Source organism: Lepisma saccharinum, chromosome 1 (assembly GCF_977018435.1).
Source record: "Lepisma saccharinum chromosome 1, izLepSacc3.1, whole genome shotgun sequence".
Taxonomy (NCBI): domain Eukaryota; kingdom Metazoa; phylum Arthropoda; class Insecta; order Zygentoma; family Lepismatidae; genus Lepisma; species Lepisma saccharinum.
The window spans coordinates 171,614,006-171,629,300 of NC_139229.1; the positions used below are offsets into that span (position 1 = coordinate 171,614,006).

The 15,295-nt window shown below is 37.5% G+C and overlaps 1 protein-coding gene across 2 annotated transcripts in view; it reads right to left on the reverse strand.

The window, feature by feature from the left end:
* Positions 1–15,295, reverse strand: part of LOC146003964 (atrial natriuretic peptide receptor 1) — a 1,164,278-nt gene that overhangs the window by 805,277 nt on the left and 343,706 nt on the right. Inside the window, exon 1 of one of the 2 annotated variants that reach the window (XM_083142491.1) lies at positions 6,619–6,749. The exons of the other annotated variant lie outside the window; for it this stretch is intronic. The gene's annotated coding sequence lies outside the window, so the exon portion shown is untranslated. Of the gene's footprint in view, positions 1–6,618; positions 6,750–15,295 lie in introns of those variants that run through there. 2 annotated transcript variants of the gene reach the window in all.

Sequence of the window (15,295 nt, forward strand, 5' to 3'; positions counted from 1 at the left end):
GAAAACAGCGCACAAGCTGTATTTTGGTTGTGCGGTTGACGATCTGGAGAAAGGCTAGACACCCCAAGTATTCTGTAAGGCATGGATTTTAAGCAGAGATCTGTTAGATTTTATGGTTCAAAGAATGCCCCATGAGTAAAATTAAGCATTCGGTCTTGATTCTAAACGTTTGTTTTCAGAGTACTAACCAGAAAAAGCTGAAAGGACTACCCTTATGAGTTAAATCAGAAATTATAAGAGTTAAACAAATGGTGGATTAATATGTGTACAATAGGTTCGTGAGATACAACAACCGAACAGAATTGATTTGTCGATATTTCAAAAGAAACAAATGTGAGTATTTGAAATCTGAAATAGAAGACCCAAAAAAAGGTAAAGTGCTCCCCTGTGCATAGCACCACGCCATGAAGGCGTAGGTATATAGGGGGTGTGGGGTTTACGATATCCTGGAAACTATTAGAACTACAATTATAAAGTTCGTCGAGTCAAAAAAGCCATGAACTGTTAATATGATGAAGTATCCATTTTCTTGGTTAAGAACTTTCCATATATCTTCTCTGTACTCTCTCCCGCGAATCTCTGGAGAGAGAGAACGAAAGCAAGTCTCTGTGCAAGTGCTGCTTCACTCTGCCCACTCGCTTCCTCTCCATCTCTAACGTTATGCGCGGCATTTTTTCAGACATCACCGGTATAGAGTATAGTAAACAATGAAACCCAATCGACACTTATCGATTACTCTAAAACTACATAAGTACAAGTATTCAGTTCAGTGGATTGAAATATACCTAATATTACAGAACTGCGATATGAAATATCTCCGTCGGCATATCTGTCTGTTCTTGAATCTCAGAATCAACCAAATACAGAAATATTTAGTTTAGTGTGCCGAAAGATAAAATAAATTGATTTGGTAAAATATTCTCGATTAGACCATTCATTAGTCTTTTAAGAGTCAACAACTGAACTATTCGCTATAACTTGAATAATCACGAAATACTGTGTGTCCCAGTTAAAAGTAACCCGCCTCCAAGACATTTGTCTATGATGCAAATGACGGCTATATTGCACCAGTAAAACGGAATAGTCCATTGTAACGTGGACCGTGGTATGTACTTAAGGTCATCGGTACACAATCAGGCACTGACGCCGCATAGTCGTGACAAGTGGCACTGGCACAGAACCTGTGCCGTGTTTGCAGTCATTCAGTGGAGCAGAGTTAGTTGAGGTGGAGGCATGGTGTGTTCATTGAAAGAAATAATTGCCATTGTGGAGGCATTCGTGCGTACCAGTTGATTTAAGGACATTCAGCAACACGTTTCCTGGCAGAAGTGTTCCATCAAAATGATGCATTCAACAATTGATTCAGAAGCGGCACACAACTGTTTCTGTGAACCCACATGTGTGTTGATTCTGCAGGCCATCATTTTTAACATCTTCTGTAATCAGTAAGAACACACACTTCATTTGTTTTCATGATCCTCGGCATGTAACTGTTGATCCGAGACGGGCTTCTTTTAACTGGGACACCCGTTACAACTTCGTGGACTGCAGTAGTGCCAAGTATCTGTAAAATTGATATTTTTTCTTTTCTTTATTTTACTTCGCTTTTCTGCCACTTTTGGCTAATTGCGAAGATGGGAATAGTGATGATGATGAAATTGATGAATGTATACTCACAAACATCCATGACCAGGCCGGGATTCGAACCCGAGACCCCTGGGGTCGTAGCGCCATGTGCTAACCACTCAGCCACGGGGTGCGGCGAATATTTAATATCTTGATCGTTTTGCTAGGGGTGATATAGATAGTGTTTCGATCATGTTTCGAATTGTAAATACCTGTCTCGTTCTCCTCTCGTGTGTCTATTAATAATAATAATAATAATACAAATACAGCGTGTCACCACTCACATTTTCATAACGTATAGAGGTTATGAAGGCACACAACTTTTCTGTACAACTTATTTTCTTTGACGTCTCATTTCGACGCGACGGGTGTTTGTAAAACGAGATTTTTAATACGCACATATAAACACAACTGCTACTAATACAGAAACTTCGTAATTCCTACAAACAAAATATATTAGCTATCTAAATAATAAGGTAGATATGTCTGAAGAGTTGCATAGTAATGATATTTTTTGGTTTAGGTCAATCTTTCAATGGAATACCAAAGCCTCGAGCGAGATGGAGTGTCACGGTCTCGTCAAGTCTCGAAAAGTCTGGTCTGGTTCTCGTCTTGAGTTTTACAGGCAGACTCCGGTAACATCCCTATGCCTGTCTGCCTGCCAATGTGAATAAAATAATTACAGTAACAATTACGCTAACAAACAAATATAGAAATATTGTATTTTGTTGATTGAAGTACCGATAATTTAATATTTTCGTGAACTATTAGCATCTCGAGTCTTTATACAACTACGTCAAATACAAATATGAAGTTTTGTATAATAAAATCAAATGCAAATGCAATATTATGATTACGTTAAGTCTTTCTACATTGACCAAATTAAATTACTATATCATAAAACACCATTTCTTCATTTTTATGTTTAAAACTACGTATTTTCAACATTCGTGGGTTGCTAAAGAAGTTTCTAAGTTGCTTTGTGATCGCAAATCCAAACCAAATCCACACGGTGTTAATATGAAGGAATGATAAAACTTCTGGAAATGGATAATTGGCATGTCGAACTCGTACGCATGGCACTGATAGTTTTTAGGATTCGGATATTTCCCTGTGATTTAGGTTGGATGTCCTCAAATATTTGCATTAATATGACAATTCTAGAGTATATTTACTTTTTGAAAAATGTTTCAAGTTACGTTCAGGCATATTTGAGAAGTAACGACATAATAAAAATTATGTAATATTATTCTTCAGAATATGGTTATGCACGATTCTGGTTAGTACAAACGACATTTTACCTTATTTTGTTTCAAGGAATTGAATTGCGGTGATGTTGAAGCAGATGTCGTCTGCATATTGACGCTTTAAGTTCAATTATTTATCTCCACATTGCTGATCAAGTAGCAAAATGAATATGGTGATGGAAAATTCGTCCACTATTACTTTTTATGCACAATGAAGCATATCAAAGTTAAACAGTAAAATCAACTTCATCTCGTTTAATGCTGCTATATCTCAATCTATTCGAACTATAAATAAGAAATTTGGTGAGCTGAAAAAATCGTAAATTATCTATTTGAAGCCATATTCATCTTACATTGGCACATCCATTTCTCTCTTCTAATCAACAATCAATTTTTTTTTTCTGGGAATACTAAATACAGCACTGGTAAACGTGATTTTTCTCACCAAAAAAAATATAGTCATTCAATGCACTTTTGATCGTGAATTCAAATATGCGATTAAAATTTTTGCAACAGGCGTAGTTTTTCCTTCAGTTAATACTATTTTTTTTTTTTTAGATCATAGTGTTCTTTTTTGTCTGTCGTGGGCAGTAGCGTAAGGAGATTTTTTCTGGGGCTTGGAAATTTAAGGTTGGATATTACATAACTGCGTTCTAGTGGGGGACGGGATACATTATAAAATATTTCGCATTTTTTGGGGAGTGGGATAGAATATAAGATGTTTCTTTCCTACATTTTTTAATAACCTTTGTTTTAATAATTGTTCAAAGACAAAAATGGTCATTTGGGGGTTATTTTAATGGTAATTTGAATTTACAGAACCTCTTCGATTTTCCCAAGATTTTTCTTGATGATTTCATTTGAAAATGTTGATTTTCTCAAAATTTCGGGATGGGCTGTAGCCTCGCCAGCTTTCCCCTGCGGTGTGTGATGATGGGATGAATTAACTTTATTATTATTTATTTTTCTATGTGTATTCAGAAGAATGAGGGCTGCTATGCTGCGAAAACAGGATGCTGGCTTATTCAAGTTCTGACACGTTCGGACATGGCAACAACCTTGCATGAAGGGCAATGTGAACTGAGATCTATACTCTGTCCCCGCTATCTATGGAGTAGGCGAACGAAAACAATTCTCTGTGCAAGTAGTGACGCGAGACGGCTCCACAAATGAACACGTGAGAGGGAATGGGATTGCGTAAATCGGGGTAAATCGGCTGCAGTTACCAGTCTTCGCAGCAGTGTGTACCTTTAACAAAATATATATTTAACTAAAATAATTTAACATCTGCAATGAGGCCTGTCTTTCATAGTGCCAAAGTGTCCAGATTTGTTGAGCTTATGTGATAGCTCTGATTTACCTCACTCATACCTAAGAAGGAAGAGACGAGAGAAGTGATCCTACAATCGAAGAACGCTGTTCATCAGAACCTCACTTCTTAAATAAATGATTCGAAACTGAAAGATTGAATTTTATGGTGCCTCAAATAAGATCAATAATGGATAATGAAAATTTTCAGAAACTGTTAAATCCACTACACAAGGTTGTTATTCAAATATATCTGTTGTTTTCTTGGAAATCATTAGCAGTAAACTATAGTGAGATATTTTGTGAACTCATACAGAGCTATGGGGTCGATATTGTCACACTTCTTGGACTCCCACATTTACTTTTTCCCAATAAATCTTGGCTCCATCAGTGATGAGCATCGCGAGCGTTTCCATCAGCAGATGAAAATGAGGTACCAATTTTAAATGGAGCCCCAGTACGCTAGCAAACAACGAATAGAGACATCCCAGAGGCAAAAAATGTCCAAAAAGCTTTAAACACATCTCACAAAAACACTCTGCCAGATTGAAAAAAAATCTGAAAGCATATTCGAAATCAGCACGAAAAATACATTTAAATTTATTCTGTTTTTATGAAAGTAAAAGGTTGATTATTTTTTACCAGTGTAACAATTGTATTAAAAACTGGAAGATTTGCCTAATGTAGAGAACCACAAAGGCTGATCAAAAGTTTGCATTTGTATTTTTGATATTGTACGTCGCTAGTATACTGGTTTTGGTTAATCGTGACGATAAAGATGAATGGCGAACTTATTAAACAGGCGAGGACATTTTACACAGTAGAACTTCCGAACCTAGGGTCCTTGACTTCGGTAAGCCGTACGCTAACCACTCGGCCACGAGGGCTGGTGCAACGAGAAAAAACTTCAGCCATTTCAATTATGACTGTTATACTACAAAAAATGATACTTTTACTGCGTACAAAAATGTGCACTTGCAGATAATACAGCATGCTAAGCAATAAACTCGATTCGTCTCCAGTCTGTTCTTCAGGAAAGCAAGCTCTATGGAGAATTTCACACCATGAAACAACAGTTTAATTTGGGATGCTTAGTCCGCACGTTAGGAACATGTTATTCCAGATTGGACTTGTTGAAAAAATGTACCCTTGTGCAAAATCAAATGTTAAACCTATCAAAGATGGAGCATCGCAGCTAAGCAATAAATAAAGCATTTAGAATTCAAAGAAAATGATGTTGAAATGATTATAATGTGAGAAACAAAACAACCATCTCAAACGTAAGAGGCAAAGGGTAAGCGTAGCTGCTGTGAAATGAAAGAGGTTAGGCTCGAATTCCGTGAAAGCCACCTATATTCATAATCATCTTTTCATCATTCCCAGTAATGCAAAAGTATAAATAAACATTTGGCAACTTGAAAAAAACACAAAAATTTATTGGAAATGTGTGGAGATTTTTTAAAAAATATAGTTACGAATTGGAAACCAAATAGCCCTTTTTTTTTAATTTTCTGAGTGTCTACAGGAAAAGTTCAAAAGAAATAAAAATACTATCATAATATAATAAATATAGTAATGCTTAAGATTCTTTTAACTAAAGGTATCAATTGAACAACTCTGAAACATTTATTTGAATACACACACACACATTTATTTCTGCCATCGGATGGGGCAATAGTCAAGAGTAACTGAATAGTTTTATTTTGAGATTATATAATATGCCCAATAGTCTGGTAAGATCCTTGTAAAAAGCTGGAAAAACTATCCTTATTGGGAACTTTTCTTGATCGGAGGGAAGATGTCATATTATTATAATATTTATTCATATTATAATCTCTTGATTCTGTTAAATTACACACTCTGTATTTAACACTGTGTTAAAAAATAAGTAGAATGTACGAAAAATGCTCAGAGGAGATTGTTACTGACTATTTTTGAGAGCCATTCCTACACGAGTTCCTAAGTATAAGCTACACACCATTCTCCTATTCTCAGTGAATTGTAATAATGGTGATGTACTGATGAAAGCTAATAGATAATTTAAATCATAATGTGTTATGAACTAATTGTAGAAATAGTTCACATTGGCTAATGCTGTGCGCAGCTCGAAGTATCGATCAAGACATTATAATTATTATTATTCACCCAGCTTTTGTTAAAAACAACGGTTACGTAATGAACTGATGAAACACACAGGCAAACAAACGCAGTCTATGCAGTGAAACCTATGGCATAGTGTTACTCTAATAATTACACAAAGTAAAGCGGCATCAAGCGCGATCGACTGAGGAAAGGGCGGTGGATTTTAATTCAACTATCTCGGCACCTACTTGTTCCTATCTTATTCTTGCATTTCCACACTTCTCCACACGAAGTTAAGAAACAATCATAGAGCAAACAGAAAATTTTTTAAAAAAAAAAACTTCGGGAAACGTACCTTTTATCCTAACCATGCATGCATCCCGTTAAGCACAAATAACTGGTGATATTTAAATAAGAAAAAAAATAAACAGAAGTAATGAAATCACACGGCGAAAATCCAGCACGTGAACTCGCGCGCGTGTCCCAGCTGCGTTCGACACGAGACGACGTCCACTCTTCACTCCGCGAGCGAGTCGGAAGCACTGGGGCAACAGAGCGAGTGACTCGCGACAAACTACGAAAGCACGCGGGCTGCCCTGCGCATGCGCCGTGGTCGAGCGAAAGAATGGTTCAACGGGGGAAGGCTGTAACGTGCTGCAGACCATAAATATCCGTCTACAAGGGGTTGTTTACATGCAATTTACATGGGGTTTACATGGATTTACAGTTTACATAATCATGACCGTGCCAGTGCCTCTAAGCAGAGTATAAATGCGCCACCCCACTCACTATATTTTCTGTTAATTTGTTTGTGGATGAGCTAGAGATATCCCCTGCGCATTGCGCCATGAAGCTCCGTACATTCTCGGTCTCAGCAATCAGTACAACGCTCCGGCAGCCTTTACACCCAAGAACTCGCTAATGGGAGACTAGATGAGCTCCAGAGCAGGTTACATCAACGGAAAAATTCTCACCCGAGATCACCCACCTGGGAATCCACAAAAGAAATGCATGTCTTGCTTAATTCGGTGAATAAACTTTGTCTTAGGGAGAATTCACACCGAAGAAACACGTGTCGCTTGGAAGCCAACAGTCGGTAATCAATGCAACCTTTGGTTGGACATTCGAACCGAAGAGACACGGCAAGATGCACGTGTCGTGTGTCGCTTACGTGCCTCTCGGACTGTGCCGTTTTCTCAATACCGTGCATCGTGTCGCCTCAATTTGTTGTTCGCGCATGCGCAGCGAATGCTTCATTCCAACGAGCTGTATTTAGACTCTAGAAGAGAGCCCAACCGGCATTATGTTTGAACCTCTAATTTGGTGATATAATAAAGTATCGATATGTAAAATGTTTTAAGATTTAAACACAACGTTCATTTCGCTTTATCGAGTTTCTTTGATGCAGTTATCTATCGGCTGTAATTTGCCTTCAACATCGTGTAAAGAGGCCGTGTTTTGGCCATTTACCTGACTGCTTTTATTTGTAAAAGTCAGCTTATGGAGGTACTGTAGTCCAAACTATACTAGTCAACATGGTAAAGTACTCTAGTGCATTGTTTTTCAACCGCCGGGCCGCGACTCGATTCCGTGCCCTCGTATCAACTATACTGAGCACCGAAATGTTCTGCTGAAACTGGTTGACAACTATCATAATCTCAATATCATATTTGAGTTGTGAGTTTTCGTTTTTTAAGTCCATTTTATGCACAAAAAGACTAATCAGAACTGGATCTGCCCGGTGCCTCCCCGGTTATCGAACTCGGGATCACTTAATTACAAGGAGACGACGTTACCACTTCGTCTTCTATATTTTTATATTTGAAACAATCCTATACACGTAATCAAACTATTATTACTCTTATGATTATGCTAGAATTTATTTATCAATATTTAATTTCATAGGTACATGTTAATTCATGCATAAAATCTTCAATACTGTAAATATTTACGAGAAAAAATCTTCGGCTAAGGGCATTGACTTAAAAAAAAAATACCGTGACATGGTTTCACGAAGGTTGAGAACCATTTCTCTAGTGTTTAGGTATTCGCTTTATTCAGGCTGAGAAGTCTAGCGTATACAGTTTGAGGTCAGTGCATATTATTTCTCAGTTTTCTCATGCACAACATGCCTCTACCAAGTTTCAATAACTTGCACAAATTTTACAACGCAATTTACATGTAACAATGTCTCTTGTTACGTTATTTTCGGGTGGCTAATAAACTGATTAATGCAATTATATCGGTACCATCATGCAAACTGAGCAAAGAAACCAACGTCGCTTGCCGCGTGTCGCGTGCATCTTGTCTCTTCGGTGTGAAACACTCGTGTCGCGTGTTGCATGTCGCATGTCGCGTGTTTCTTCGGTGTGAATTCTCCCTTAAATCCACTTCATGCTTGATAACCTACAGTTTAAATTGAGATCCGAACCACTGTACAATGTGCTTGCATCAGAAATCGAACCAGAGACTCCTTGATTATAAGGTGACAGCATTAGCCCTGTGCAAATGGAGGAATCGCAGCAAGGATCGCTGAAAATTTTGTCCACTTCCAGATCGTTTCAATAACATCAAACTCGCCGTCACTACTATCTTGCCTACATCACCAACATCAGTTGAAGTTCAATTATCGAGAACTTTCGTACATGGTTCTTCAACTAGCTGTTTCCACTGATTTTAGAATCATGAACTCCTTTACAATCTCCGAATCACAATAATTTTAAAGCAATTTAACTATCTAATTCTACTGATTATGTAATAGATAACTTTTTACAGTCCCCACATTACAAATACTTCAACTAGAATATTCTATTAATTCTAAACAAGAAGTTCCCTACAATTTTCTAATCACAGCCATTTGAACTAGCCGATTTTAGAATAGAGAACGTCCTTATAATATCCTAGTAACAACCATGTCAACTAGCTGAAACTTCTAAGCCTATAATCTCCAGCAACACAACCACATCAATCAGTGATTTAACATTTTAATTATATCTTCCCTGTCACAACTTAGAATGACTGGACTTGTCACTGTTTACATTGGAAGAATATCGTTTATATTTTGGAGTTTGATTATTGAGGGTATTGCTTTTTTGCAGTTTCAATATCCAACCCATGTGTAAATGAACAGCCAATTCCCCACTTTAACGAGAAGTGATTTAATAATGAATTACCTCAATTACTACCCTCAACTGAGGCAAAACCTCCAATCACAAAAGGCAGATAAACATATACATTTATTAGTTTGTACACAAATAACATAAATAGATCCAATTCAATTAGCATACATACAAATATATATAAACCGGTGTAGCAAGTAATCAATCAAATAATCACAATCACATTAACCAATCTGGTTCTTTCACTTGTCATTTACCACACAAGAACAAAGATATGAGTGACTTGTAGAACATAGAAATTTAAATATTGGTAATATAAATAATAGATACAATGTATTTGTAATTATAATTGTATCAACGTTTCAATAATTTCTTTAAAAGTTTGAATGACAAAGATAAATATAAAGTCTGGTTATTAATTGTAAGCGTATTATACAAATCACACATGTACTACTTAATTAACTATTCTCATATTTCTGAGTTTTCAGGTATTTTGGGAGACAATAAGATTCTAGCACGAGAAGTTGAAGTTGACTGAGAAAATAACCATTGCTTAATATACAGTTTAAAGTTTTATATAGTATAAGGTACTATTATCTTATGGGTGAAACACCTACGAATGATATATTTCGGACTTCTTTACATTGCTAACGTGTTGCGGAACATTTCTTAAGGCGAAATAATGCATTTCTAACTAAGATAATGTTTATTTTCTCTATTTACGAGTACTTACTGTTACTTGTTGTTTCGAATCTGTAACACATTATGGCCGTGATAGCATACTGGTTTAGGGGGCGTTCTGAGAGTGTTTTGTCGATTTATGCAGTGGTGCAACCTCGTTCACCGGAAAATATCTACTTTCGTGCCCCTATTTGAAATTATGCTAATACGTCGCATTTACGTGTAGAACTTGTAAAATAACCTTGCGATTTACCACGTTCATTGTCCATACACAGCATTTCGGAACCATCTTTCTTTCGCAATTCGTTAATGCTCTTCCTTTACGCACAACACTCTTGCAACCTTGAATATTGACGTCAGACGAGGAATGCCTACGTGGTTAGGTTAGGCCTGTTAGGTTAGGTTCCATTAGCATAAATACAAAGAAAAAATAATATTTTCGCTAAGAGACGTGTTACCTTTGTATTGCCTAACATGAAAAAGGTCTCTCCTGTGACGTCAGAACACAATGTTGCTAGAGTGTTGTGCGATAAGTGACAACCATTCGGGTCGGAACCATCTTTCTTTCGTAATTCGTTAATTCTCTTCCTTTACGCACAACAATCTTGCAACCTTGAATATTGACGTCAGACGAGGAATGCCTACGTGTTTAGGTTAGGCCTGTTAGGTTAGGTTCCATTAGCATAAATACAAAGAAAAATTGTAAAAACAGCTCTCTCCTGTGACGTCCGAACACAATGTTGCTACAATGTTGTGCGATAAGTGACACCCATTCGGGAAAAATGGCTTGTTCCGAACTCGACAGGTGGTTCTAGTGAAAACACGGCGAGGCTGAAACACTGGCTACGGGGTTGCATCGTCTTAACACTCGGAACATTGCACTCTCATGCAAAAAGCAAATGGCGGGAGCAGAAACAACGTGTCGGACAGAGATTTTCGCAGAAAACAAAACGCATTCACATTAAAATGGATCAAATCTACATTCAGGAACTTCCAAAACGCTCAAGAAAATGATTTCCGTAAGTACTTTCTCCTGTAAATTTGAAGGAAATTTGAAGGAATCCGTTTTACCCATACGATAATGTTACCTAGTATAATTGATCTATTCTGTCATAAAGGCTCTTAAAATTGATATACTTCAACAAATTGTTATATCGCACTTTTTGTTGAAATGCCTTATTACATTTTGTATCATGTAAACGTCAAGATTTTCTTAGGTATTCATTCCATGATATTTTCATATAGCAATGGCAGTGACGTCAAAAAGTAACCCTCCATCGTTTCATTTACTGACAATATTCTGATAACAGTATTGTCTACGTTGCTTAAAAGGTGACTGACGAAGGAGTACATTACTTACAATGTTTCTCCGTACTGATAAAGTGCGCCACCTGGACGACATATGTTCTTGCAACATGAGCATTAATACGAGCCCAATGATATTACAAAATAAACAAGTTACAAGTCGTTGCGCAGTACAGTAACAGCCTACAGTCCTCAATGGATAAAGATAATCCATGACAAGTAAAATTTACAACAGCGATATTTTTGTTAAACCATGTTCTATAAGTGGATAATCCCACAAACGTGAAAGAAGCAAATAATAACTTATTTTTAGAAACATAGATAACGCTCGGGATTTACAACTAAGCTTATACGGCAGAGAGCAATAAATTAAAGTAGTTTGTTTCTTTGTCTTCCGGAATATCTATGTTGTTTTATGTTACGAATAGTTTTTCTTTTTCTTTCTTTCTTTCTTTGTATTATTTAAAATTAATCTGTCTCGCTTACGAGAACCGCGTTGTATGTACTTCAACAAGCAAGCTCTTAGTAGCATGCATGATATGTGTTGAGGTATATGGGCAAAACACATGATAAAATAAAAGAGAGGTTAGCATCACTTTCACGTTTTACTTCGTTGTTTTAAATGAAGCATACAGGGATAGTATTTGCAGCTTTACAATTAACACAGAAATAGGCTGTTACTAGTCTGGTCCCCCACACTTTACCTCCGCACTCGAGGTTCGGTGCACTTCGTACTCGGCTCAGATTTGTCTAGGGGTATCTTTCATTGTACGACAATGCACGTGGGTTGCTACAAGTCAACATAATTATATAATTAACTACAAGAGACAACGGATAACCTTTGCGAAACCTTATTGCTATAGGGGATAAATTACCTTGTCCAGCATCTGTGAAATTAAAAACTGAAATTTTGGATATTTTCTAAAGCCTAATTAACGTAAAATTTGAAGTATATAAAAGTCGTATCCGAACGTTCATTTCTCTAATTATCGGGCCAAAACTCTAATTTTGATGTTGGAATCTCTATTGTTTGTACCTGGATGCTTTACATTTCATGAATTACATCAGGAGTACGCTTGTCACAAGGTAGACTTGCGTTACTCCAAGAAACGTCTTAACAGGCGCGAGGCCGCCCGACGTGTACATTTCTCAACCTCTACGGTGACAAGGCACTAGGCTGCCCGGCGCACAGTAATTACTTTCAAAATAACATCCAGTACAAACTACCTTTTTACCTGTAAACTGGACACCAAGGCACTAGCTTGCCCGGCAATCCAATCTCTTACAGCATCCGTTTCGGGTGACCTGTCCTCCGGTCCTAGCTAACCGAAGCAAAAACAGCCTCTCCCTTCCAAGTCTCAGTTCCAACAGCCGACCTCCCCCACTCTCATCTGGGAGTTTATATACGTTTTGTTGGCGTCTGTTGCCAACGGCCCTTCTTTCAAAATTTTTAAGCCCGCCTTTCTCTTGAACGTTCGAAACACGAAGCAAGAACAGAGAGCTACATGGTATTTATACATGGAATAATATGAACCTAAAAATGCATAATAAATTGATTTACACTAATAACACATATATGTTTATACAAGTAATTACCTAATTAATTAACATATTAATAATTATTTCAATAAGAGAAAAAAACACTGTTGCCCTGACACGGGGGCAGGGTAACAGATTCCCCCTCCCCAGTGTTACAATTCAATCTGAAATTTAAATTTCAGTCTATCTGAATTGTCTTTCAAAGTTACTGAGAAAAGTTAAGCACTTTATCTGAAAAAGAAAAGTTCACTGAAAAAGTTATTTTCACTACACACCACAACCGTCTCTCTGAAAAGAAGAGTCTCGATTTCACTGCACTAAATATCCAACTTCCACACGGATTCTTCCTTCTGGAATCCTGGAATCTCCTGGACATCTCTGTCATCTGGTCATCAGGACTGCTCCAAGGTGCAGACAGCTCCTCCACCTTCCAACGAACATGTCCGGCTCCCGCTCTAGGGTCGACTCAGCCTCCTCCTCGGTCCATCCGAAGAACTCCCGGCTCCTTAGTCCCCTAGTCCTTGCGTCTGGGACTTCTGCGGTACTCGGTTCGACTCCTGCCGAATTTCAGCTTCAAATGCTTTCAAAAAGTTATATCGTTCGATTACACGACCCGACTGTAAAATGGCTTTCCATTTTTCATCTATAAGGAAACTTTCCCTTCCTTTTCCGGTCATCGAACTGCCATCCTTCAGCATTCTCTTAGCGATGAAAATCTCATGTCCTCATGTGCAGAATTGTCACCACCCTTTATCGGCAAAAGGTTGACATAACATAAAATACAACAGTCCGTAATTTAAATCTTATATTCACACGAAATAAATTTACCAGAACTCAAATGTGTAGAGACAATAAATCAGGAACTTAATTACAACTGTACAAAATAGAAGTTGGTTTTTCGGCTTCTTTTTCATCATTTTTCACATCCCTTCTACCCCCTCCCCTTGAGATGCATTCTCAGGGTAGAATTTAGGGACGAGTGCTTTCCCTCACACTTCTCAAATTTCTTCCCGGAATGACCTTCAGCTGGTCAACGTTAGCCAGAACTCTCTTCCCCTCACCTTCCTTTTCCAAAACAACATTATTTGGAGTAGTGAAATTCAGAATTCTGTAGATCCCTTTGAATTTCGGGAAAAAGCACGCAGTTTGCTTGTTAAAAGCAGACGAAATTTTATGCTCTTGAATCAGTACTCGATCTCCTACACGAAGATTAACCCTTCTTCTGCCCTTATTGTAGGCCTTTGACGCCTTTTGTCTCGTCTTTTCTTCTTTTTCTCTTGCAAATTCGAAAGCCACGCCCATTCTTTCCTTTAACTGTATGACGTAATCCATCTGTCTCTCCGCCGTGACGTCCTCCCCGGTTCCATCTTCCCTCTGAAGCTCCATTTTCCGAGTGTCATGCGGCGTGTACAAATCACGTCCAAAGAACAAGAATGACGGCTTCAATCCAGTCATAGAATTCGTTGCATTATTGATGGTAAAAACATGGAAAACATGATTCTAGATTAATATTAGGTCGAAGATCATTACAACAGTTGTTAAAATATTATTGTTAAAAGAAAACACATTTCAAATTTTTGAGGAAACTATAGTATTTACAGATTTAACGACAGATCTGCGGTGGTCATCTATTCAGTACGTCCGATTCATGCCTGGTATTTCTGATTTGTATGCGGAAATGTAACGTTTGAAAGAAAATTAGCTACACATAAATGTAAGGAGGTAGTCAAATTTAAAACCGTTGAGCAACAATGTAATAGTGCGGCAAGTAACAAAACTAAAGCAATTGGATATCTAACTAGCCTGTCAAAAGCTCTCCCTAGATCTGTCCAGCCTCGCTATATTGTCCATTGAGAATGCAAATGTTCTATCTCCAAATTATAAACAAATGGAGATATTTTGGCTGTAGTCTATTTAGGATGTAATTGTGTCATCTCTGCAATTGTCTAATGCCTACATACAACCAATATTGATATATTGAGTGTCTTTTTGGTCCATGTGCAAAATTTGAAAACAGACACGAGAGTGCAAACTCCAACAGCCAATGAAACCTTACGACAATTTCCTAAACCAACTACAAGCGCCATCCGAGTATGAGATAAACCACTTGCATTCTAAACTCAGTCACTTCTGGGAGCTTCTTAACAATGGTAGTGGTCTTAGGTTCTTACTTATGTTGTTAACAGGCAAGAATTTTCAATAATAGTGGATTCAAAGTAGTTAATTGATTTCCCAAAATATGAACGATCCTTTTTTACTTTGCTACCAAATGACAAATTTATAATTAAATTGATTCATCTCTATCTCGTTTCCAGAATGCAGTGTTAAATCTGTTATATTACGATCAAGTGATTCGCCACTTAACCCCCCAAACTTTCCCAACCCCCT